This window comes from Equus caballus, chromosome 1 (assembly GCF_041296265.1).
Source record: "Equus caballus isolate H_3958 breed thoroughbred chromosome 1, TB-T2T, whole genome shotgun sequence".
In the NCBI taxonomy this organism is placed as follows: domain Eukaryota; kingdom Metazoa; phylum Chordata; class Mammalia; order Perissodactyla; family Equidae; genus Equus; species Equus caballus.
In genome coordinates, this window is record NC_091684.1 from 15,584,426 (window position 1) to 15,593,629 (window position 9,204).

Genomic DNA, 9,204 nt, shown 5'->3' on the forward strand with positions numbered 1-9,204 from the left:
AGGCTCTGTCTCAATTTCTGTTGCAACAATGTGGTCTCCATGTCTCTTCCAGGGAATGGAGTGAGTGTGGCTTTTTATACCCTCTAACAAAACAGAGATGATTGGGATGTCCCATTGTACAGTTACCTCAGCACAGCACATCATACGTGTCACCACAAGCTGTTCCTGCTGTCGCAACCTTGAACGCTCAGAGATTCAGGGTGCCAGTTTCCTGACACGTGATTCATCAGGCTAGAGATAATCCCACAAAATGCCTGTCCGTCTGTGTGTTTCTGTCATGTCTGTCACCATTGTACTCAGAGTGCTTGGAGCTGCTGCCGTTTTTATGAAAGAGAATCACAAAGGTGGGAGAAAGGAGCCTCCTGGGTTCTGGGGCCTCACCTGGTGAGGTGTGGCCAAAAGGCTGAGGACTGGTCAAGGCAAGAAGTAGGTCTGCCTCTTCTGGACTGTCCTGACCCCAGGGTGAGCCTGAGTTATAAGTTCAAGGCGTTCCTCAACCTGCCCCCCAACAGCAGAAGCCCTTCCCCAGGCGCTGCGGCCTGCAGGATCTGCAGGCTGTACCCAGGCAGAGGACGCCCATGGCTGACGACGTCTGCCTGGTCTCCCTGGGGTTCCAGCCTTTAATCTGGCTTTGCCAACAGCCACATGCTCGCTGTACTGTTCAGCATGGCCAGCTCTGAGGGGCAGGATTAGATCGGAGGAGGCGGGTATGTCCACGTTTTACTTTAATCACATCTGGTTGAATTTGTTGCAATGGAAATGTGGTTTTTTAAAGTACACTTTTGACCCCGTTGAAATGCAGGTGGGGGTTGGAGAGCAGAGGGATGCGGCGGGTGGGTGGGGTCAAGAGACCCTCAAACTTGTCTGTGGTGAGAGCTTCCTATTGACCTGACCCAGCAGGGGGTCTGGGCTGTGTGGACGAGGGAACGTGCCCAGTCCTTCTCGCTTCCAAACACTGGGTTTGGTACCAGTGAGCTGAACCCCGCCCCTGCCCCTTCAAGTCTTGGCTACTCTTTCCATGAGGCTTATTCCAAGGCTGCACTCAGACCCTAACACCTAAGCTAATCCCGATGCAGAGCCTCGGGGAGGCCAAAAGTTGTCACCATTTGCTTCTCTGTTCTGCGTGTCTCATGGTTTTGCTTTGACACTTTTCTACCAGTGTCTTTTTAAAAGATTCAATACGTGATACTTAGATATACAAAAAAAGTGTACAATATAATTAACACCTGTGTGCCTACCATTCAGCTTAAGACACAAAGGTTTTACCAACAGAGTTGAAGCTGATCACATTCTCTCCTCTCTCTTTGCAAAATAACCTGAATTTGGTACCCATCATTCATAGAAATTGGGATTAAGTCTGGCTACAAATAGCAGAATACCCCAAAGTTACTTAAGTGAGATAGAAGCTTATTCATCGTTGTAAAAAGAGATCTGGAGGAAAACAGCTCAGGGCTGCTTGAGAACTCCAAGATGCTAACCAGCTGTCCTGTGTGCCGTTGTCTATAGCAGTTTCCACTTCCTGGACTAAGATAGCTGCCAAGCTCCAGCCATCTTATCTACTTTCAAGCCAGCAAGAAGAAGAAGAGAACAAAAGAAGGGCATGCCACCTGCCTTAGGGTGACTTCTTGAAAATTGCACTGTGCTGTATATCTCATTGGCCAGACTTAGTCACAAGGCCATACCTAGTTGCCAGAGAAGCTAGAAGATGGAGTTTTTATTCCAGCTGGCCCTGTGCCCAGTTAAAACTCAGGAGGTTGGGGCTGGGCCAGTGGTATAGTGGTTGAGTTTGTGCGCTCCACTTTGGCAGCCCTGGGTTCATGGGTTCGGATCCTGGGTGCAGACCTAGCACCGCTCATCAAGCTGTGCTGTGGCAGCATCCCACATACAAAATAGAGGAAGACAGGCAGCAATGTTAGCTCAGGGACAATCTTCCTCAGCAAAAGAGAAAGATTGGCAATGGATGTTAGCTCAGAGCCAATCTTCCTCACAAAAAAAGTAAGTAAATAAATCAGGAGGCTTCTCCTAAGAAGGAGAGGGAGAGCGAAATTGGGAGACACCTAGTGGCCTCTGCCACATCACAGTCTTAACCAGAATCCAAGTTAGGACCTTACATTGTTGAAGATGCCACTTTTTTAAAAAGAAACTTTCTGTGTATTTAGTATACTTCAATAAAAAGTATGCAAATAATAAACCTCAATGACTTTTCACAAGTGGATCAGGATATAGAATGTTACCCAAAGCCCAGAAAGCTCCCTTACAACAAGAAATGATTCAATCACAAAATACAATCCCAGGTTGGCAGCTGCCTCCTTCCGTGTTGGCTCATGAGAATTGAGTCTGCGTTACTCCTTAGACTCAGCGGGGCATGAGCCCACTTGCTATTCAGTAAGTCTTTCTCCTGATGAATGAACTGAAACTGAAGCTGAACTTCTCTTAAGAGAAATCCTGACTGACCAGCGGATGTGTCCATGGATTTGGTTACGGCTACATTACATACAAAGAAGTGGCATTAATTGTGCTCTTATTATAAGCCAGCGTCTATACTGAGCGAAGATACTGTCGGCATTCCTGGATCTGCCACGGACTTGGGGGTGGGTGGGTGTGATATCACCTGACCTTGAAGCCCCTTGAGCCAGCTCTGCCTTAGAGTTCTCATCTGCAAAATGGGATGACATTGTTGTGATGATTGAAAGAGGAAAATGCTGCAAAAGCGGTCTGTAAATATAAAGCTCGACTTAAAGGCACTGCCTATTCCCCCGGGGAGACCAAGCTTCTGAGTTCTACCCAGCGATTATCCCCTAGCACGCAGCTCCATTTCCGGTCTTGCAGGAGCCACCCGCACCTCCCATCACAGAGCTGATGGCAGCGGGAGCGCTGAAGAATCGTCTGGTGGACAGAGCCGAGGGCTCGCTGTTTTTCCTTTGTCAACTGGCTCTGGATCGTGAACCCCTTTGCCTCGTGCTGCCGCAGCCCTTCCACAGATTTCTGGAACACTCAGGGCTCTCTGAGTTTCACTTGTGGGCTGCCTTCCTCCCTCCCTTTCTCACTTTTTATACGGTGCCAGCCCTTATATATTTAGCTCTTTTCATCTTGCTTCATAAATCATCCTGCAAGTCAAGTCTCTGAAAACATTCCCCTGAACTCCCTCCAAACCGTATCGAAAATACTTACCTTCTGGTAAACGCATCATAGCCAATTCAGTCTGTCACCGCCGCCTCCGTTACTGGGAGAAAGACGACGCAGAAACTGCAAAGGAGCAGGAAAGCCAGGCCCTGCGCTGTGTGTAGAGTTCTGTGTGTCTCCCTTTTTTTCCAAAGATGCTGAAACAGCATTGAAAGGACTCGGAGGTCATTTGCTTTATAGTCTTCACCGTATTGGTGTAATCTGGTGGTTAAGGGTTGTGACTCCAGCATCCGAGTGCTGGGCTTGATACCCCAGCTTCATCACTTATTTGCTCCAGCACCTTGGCCAAGTCCTTTAACTTTTCTGTGTCTCAACATCCTCAGCTATAAAATGGGAATGATGAATGTCGGCCTCACTGGGCAGTTAGGAGAATTACATGAGATAATGCATGGAAAGCTCTCCACAGGCTGTCTGGTGCTTGGTAAGCACTCAATGGATGTTAGATGTTGTGGTAGTTTTTCTACCAGTATCTGTTTTCTTCATCATCCTTATTAGAAGAACCCTGGTTTTATGCTGGATGCCAAGATACCTCAGTTTAAAAAATAATGATAATGTTTTCTGGGTTTCCTTGCAGCCAGAAGTAGGCATGTGACACAGTTCTTGCCAAGGAGACACCAGCTGGAATCCCCGGTAATGCTCCCAGGAAAGATTTTTAAAGGGACTAGACTGAATAGGCATATGCCTGTCTACTCTTCTCCCCTTCCTCCTTTCTTTCTTGTTTAGAATGTGAGTGTGATGTCTGGAGCTTCAGCAGCCATATTTTGACCACGAGCCAAATTTGAGGATGACAGCCATGCACTCAGAATGATGGACTAGAAAAATAAAAAGAGCCTGGACCTCTTCTCCAAGACAATGCTGTGGAGCTGCCATACCAGCTCTGGAGTGCCTGCTTTTGGACTTCTTGTTATCAAATAAATGAATAAATAAATAACCTCCTAATCTGCTTAAGCCCTTATTTGTCAAGTTCCTATTACTAGCAGCCATACGCAATTCCTAACTGCTACAAGCATTAGGCTCCTTCTGATGAGGAGCAACTCCAATTAGAGCTGGTTGGGAGCCTGAAGTGGTTTTCAAACTGTGTACCACAGAAGCTAGGGGATTCCATGGAGCCCCCCTCTCAGATGGGAGATTAGGGGTGGAGGTGGGACCATGCTGCCTCTCTCTGCCCCATCTGTTTTTCCAACTTTGTTTTAATGTTTCATACGGGGAGAGGTGGCCCAGTTCGCTTTTGTTTAAAGAAAAAATTCCAGGGCAAAAGAATAAAGGTTTGGAAACCACTGTTCTTGTCCAACCCCCTCATTTTACAGATGAGTGATCTGAGGCCCCAAAAGTGAGGTCACTTGCCCAGTCAAGCTCAGCCAGGCAGAGCCAAGAAGAGAACGAAGTTTTCTGCTCTTTCCAGGGGCCCTGCCAAGTGCTAGATCTGCCGCAAAAAAAAAAAAAAAAAAAAAAAAAAAAAAAGCAGATCCAAAGCATTTACAGTTGCTGAGGAGACCCCAGCGCCCCCAGCCCTGATCAGCTGCCCACTCCAGGAGCTGGACAGACCCCTCCAGCTGAGCCCAGTGGGGGCTAGGAGCGCCCCTCTGGGCCCTGGGCAGCCATCAGCCCCCTGCTGAGAGAAATTTGGACGCTTTCCTCTTCTCTCTGAACAGTAATTCATTAATTGTTTGTTTATTTTTTTAAAGCACACACGAACTAGATGTGTGGAGCAAAGGGGGTGAATGGATGGTGTGAAATCCTCAATACACAGGGGGTTTTTGTCCCTGTTCCTGTAGTTCTCTTTTTCAGAACGCCAGCTTAATCAAGTCAAGATCAATGGCTGCTAAGCTGCCGCTGCAAACACCCCTCGTCCAAGGTCAGTGAGGGCAGCCCCGTCCCACACAGGAGCGAACCGTGGCTCTCCCAGGAGGCTTCAGGAACCGGGTCGAGGCCCGGTGGGCGGAGGTTTGCCCTGTTTGGGCACACTTGGTCCACTCAGTAGAAAATAAACTGTCACTCGAGTGGAATAACCAGATGTGAAAACAATTCAAAATATCTCATTCTAGGACATGAACAGAAACTCTTCCTCACCCCTCCATCTCATCCAGTGGAGTGTGCATCGGGCACCTGCTCCCACGTCCGGCACCGGCCCAGAGGGAGACAGGCAAGGTCCTCGCCTGGAGCTTACTCTGGGGGACTGGGGAGAGACTGAAAACAAACATGTAAACAAGCAGACGAACAACGGAGCCTGTGCAAGTAGCCCAGAGAAGCGGACCCCGTCTCCAGGGGCAGCCAGGACAACGCGGCCACATCCCTGCCCCACCCCCACCCCAGGGCTCTGATTAACTGTCATATGACTATCATATCATATAACTATCATGTAACTATCATACCATATAACATCATGTAACTATCATATCATATAACTATCACACCCTATAGCTATCTGATAAGTAAACTTATCAGATGTTTACTTGTTATCAAGTGCCCAGTGATCACTTCTTAACACTGGATTCTTCTGCTTAACTCTTTTTGGAAACAGGCTTCCTTCCCCCCCGGCCACACCCCCAGGCACCCAGTGGGACACAGGGGCCCCACAGCTCTCAGGGAAGCCCAGATATCGGCGTGAGCTCAGCAGCGCCTCCCTTTATGAGTGATGGGCAGGGCCCAGGGCTGCAAAGCTTTCAGAAGAGCTGTGGGAGCCAGAGGAAAGACATCAGCATAAAGCAATCTTTCACAAATTCACTCAGCAGCTGTTTGGAAAGGCAGTGGAGAGGAGCGAGAATAGACGCTGTACTTGGAATTGGAGACCCAAGTTCAAATCCCCCTTCCACCACCCGTGCTCCTTCGGCAAGTCCTTACTTTAGTGAGGCTCACTTTCCTAACCTGTGAAATGGTGGTAACACTGTCCACTCATGGAATTGTTATGAGGATTAAAAGAAAGTGATGCTCAGCACATGTCCGGCATAGGGCGGGCTCCATAGGTGGTGTCTGAATCTGCCTTGAGGCCGAGAGAATCACTAAGAGATTGGGAGGGTGGCGTAGGCAGGCACTGAGGGTCCGACCTAGAGAGGGGGTGCTGGGAATGAGAACAACGCTGAGAAAGATGTTGAAAGTGCTAAGATCAGTCGGACTTGGCAACTACCTAGATAGGGATGGGAAACAGCCATTCATGAGAGCAAGGAACTGGGAGAAGCGTGGGAGACTTGCCGGGGAGTGGTGCCATTGACAAAGATGGGAGATGCTCAGTTTGGGGATGCCAGTGGGCCAGCCAGGTAGACATCAGTAGGCGTCTAGTGGTTGAGGGCTGTAGGAGTCAGCCACACAGCAGTAGTCATGGAAGCAGTGAGCGAGCTCTTGTAGGAGACATCTGCCATTTTTCACTGTCACACACACCCCTTTGAAGAACTGCTCCTCCTCTACTCCCACCACAGGCATCTGACAGGACCGCCATCACTGCACCCTGCCCCACAGGGTACAGGGGTAGACAACAGGCCTACTGTTAGACCCACTTAATCCCAGCACATAACTCCCTTGGCCCCGCGATGGCTCCAGCGGTGAGTGTAGGACCCAGCACAGGGAGCACAGGGTCCTCCCTCAGGACTTCTAATTTGGAGTTGAAGAAAGGCTTGGTCTTTGAGTTCCAGAGCGGGAAGGAACCGAGGGCTGCCAGGTGCCATCTTCTGTGATATGTGAAGAAAGCTAATTTGCTGGAGAGAATAAGCCAAGTGGGGGCCAGCAGAACTGAGAAACAGAAAATCCTGACAGCGACGTCTTCCTGAATTCAGTCCCCACAACCCCCAAAGCCACTGCATTGCCTGCAGTTCTTTGAGCTACTCTGGGCACATAAATCATTAAATTCCCTTTTTGTTCAACTCAGCTTGTTAGGTTCTGTTACTTGCAACCCAAAGAGTCTTGGCTAACTCAGCTCTCAAAGCAGAAAGATTAGATAGCCGTGATTTTTAACACATTACTATCCATAGATCCATTTGAGAAGCTGATGGAAGTTGTGGATATGTGCACAAATGTTGTCTATAATCTCAGAGGGTCCCACCACAAAGCCCGCTCACGGACTGCTGGAACCTCTGGGATGCAGGAAACAGCAGAGAGCCCAGGGCTGGCCAGTAGGGGCAGTTCCTTTCAGAAGACAAGAGGAGCCTAGGGCCAGAGGAGAAGAAGCAAGAGCATGGAAGTAGAAGGAGAAGGCCAAGAATTGAATGTGCTAAAGAGGAGGATACCGCCAGTGACTGACTGACGGTTGAGACAGGCCGTGGGATTTGGGACTGCGTCACAGGCGTCTGGGAGGCTCAGCAAGTGAAGCATGGGGCCGGTTCACAGAAGCCAGGTTGCAAGGTATTTAAGAGTGAGTGAAGCTTGGAAACATCATGCTAAGTGAAAGAAGCCAGACACGAACGGCCACATATTCTATGATTACATTTACGTGAAATGTCCAGGATAGAATAGGTAAATCCACAGAGACAGAAAGTAGATTAGTAGTTGCCAGAAGCTGAGGAAGTGGGGAATTAGAACTGACTGCTGCTGGATATGGGGTTTCTTTTTAGGATAATGAAAATGTTCTGGAATTAGATAGTGGTGGCAGTTGCACACTAGAGTGAATACACTACCAACCGCTAAATTGTATACTTTAAAGGAATGAGTATTATGGTATGCAAATTATATCTCAATTTAAAAAAAGAATGAGGGGATGCTGATGGATGGGAAGCAGTAAGAATAGATCTTCCTCTGAAGAGCTTTACACAAAATCCAAAAGGAGAAATGGGCAGCACCTGGAGACAAGTAACAGGATCAAAGGAATGACTGTGTAGGATGAGAAACCCTGACCCCAGAGAGAAAGTGGATGTGGAGGGCAGAATAATGGCCCCTGAAGACGTCCCTGTCCTCACCCCTGGAACCTGTAAATGTTACCCTGCATGACAAAGGGGAGTTATGGTCTCAGACAGAATTAAGACTGCTAACCAGCTAACCTTAAAATAAGGAGACTATCCTAGATTATCTGATTGGGCCCAAAGTAACCACAAGGGTCCTTAAAGGTAAAAGAAAGAGGCAGGAGAGTCAGTGTCAGAGTGAGGTGATGTGAGAAAAAGTCAACCAGTCATGGCTGGCTCTGACGATGGAGGGAGGGGGCCGTGAGCCAAGGAATGTGAGCGGCCACCAGAACCCAGAAAAGACAAGGAAATGGATTCTTCCCTGTAGCCTCCAGAAGGAAAGCAGCCCTGCTGACATCTGGATTTTGGCCCAGTGAGACCTGTGTCAGCTTCTGACCCACAGAACTCAGATGAATTTGTGTTGTTTTAAGCCACGAAGTTTTTGGTAATTTGTTACACCAGCTGTAGGAAACTAATACCATGAGATGTTCCAAAGATACAGGTGATTAAAAGTAGGGAGGAAGCTGAGTGGATGAGATGGTGGTGATGTGGGAAGCACGCTGGCCAAGAGCCAACTGATGTGTGAAACCCCAAACTGCCTCTGAACTGACTGTGGAGGCAGGGACAAGTCATCCCTTCCCTCTCCAGGCCTCAGTTTGCCCATCTGTGAATTGGGAGTTGAAGTGGACGACCTCTAAGGGCCCTTCCAGCTCTGATGTCTGACTCCATGGGCTGGTAGCCTCTGAGCCACGGTCAGTGAAGCAGCTCACACTACATCTTTCTGTGCCAGTTCCCATAAGGGATTCTAGTCTGATCTTTGGTTTGTCAGAAAGGCTGTCCTGCCAGAGAACGAGGACAAAGGAAGCTCAGCTGCCTTCCATGGAACCAGGAAAGTCGAGGGGATTTGGGACACCCCACAACCACCACAAAGCATATCTCCCCAACCCCCTGACATTCCCTCTTTGAGTTCAGGCATGGAAAGCATCTGCTTGGTAGGGGCAAGTCACTCCCTACCCTCTCCCCATTGGCAGACATTGCTAATGAGTTTTAGCTTCAGAATCCTCCTCAACACAGTGCCCCATGTGGCCACTGCAGATTGAGCAGAGCTGGCAGCTGAGGTGCTGTCTGTGTGGTCGCCTTGGGTTGAGGTATGGCT

General features: G+C 48.8%; 1 long non-coding RNA gene across 2 annotated transcripts in view; it reads left to right on the forward strand.

Moving 5' to 3' along the window:
* LOC111773020 (uncharacterized) overlaps positions 1 to 4,122 on the forward strand; it is an 89,698-nt gene extending 85,576 nt beyond the window's left edge. For both annotated transcript variants that reach the window (XR_011436423.1, XR_011436421.1), the window contains one exon: positions 3,758 to 4,122. This is a non-coding gene — a long non-coding RNA (uncharacterized lncRNA). The remainder of the gene's footprint in view (positions 1 to 3,757) is intronic.
* Positions 4,123 to 9,204: the final 5,082 nt, after the last annotated feature.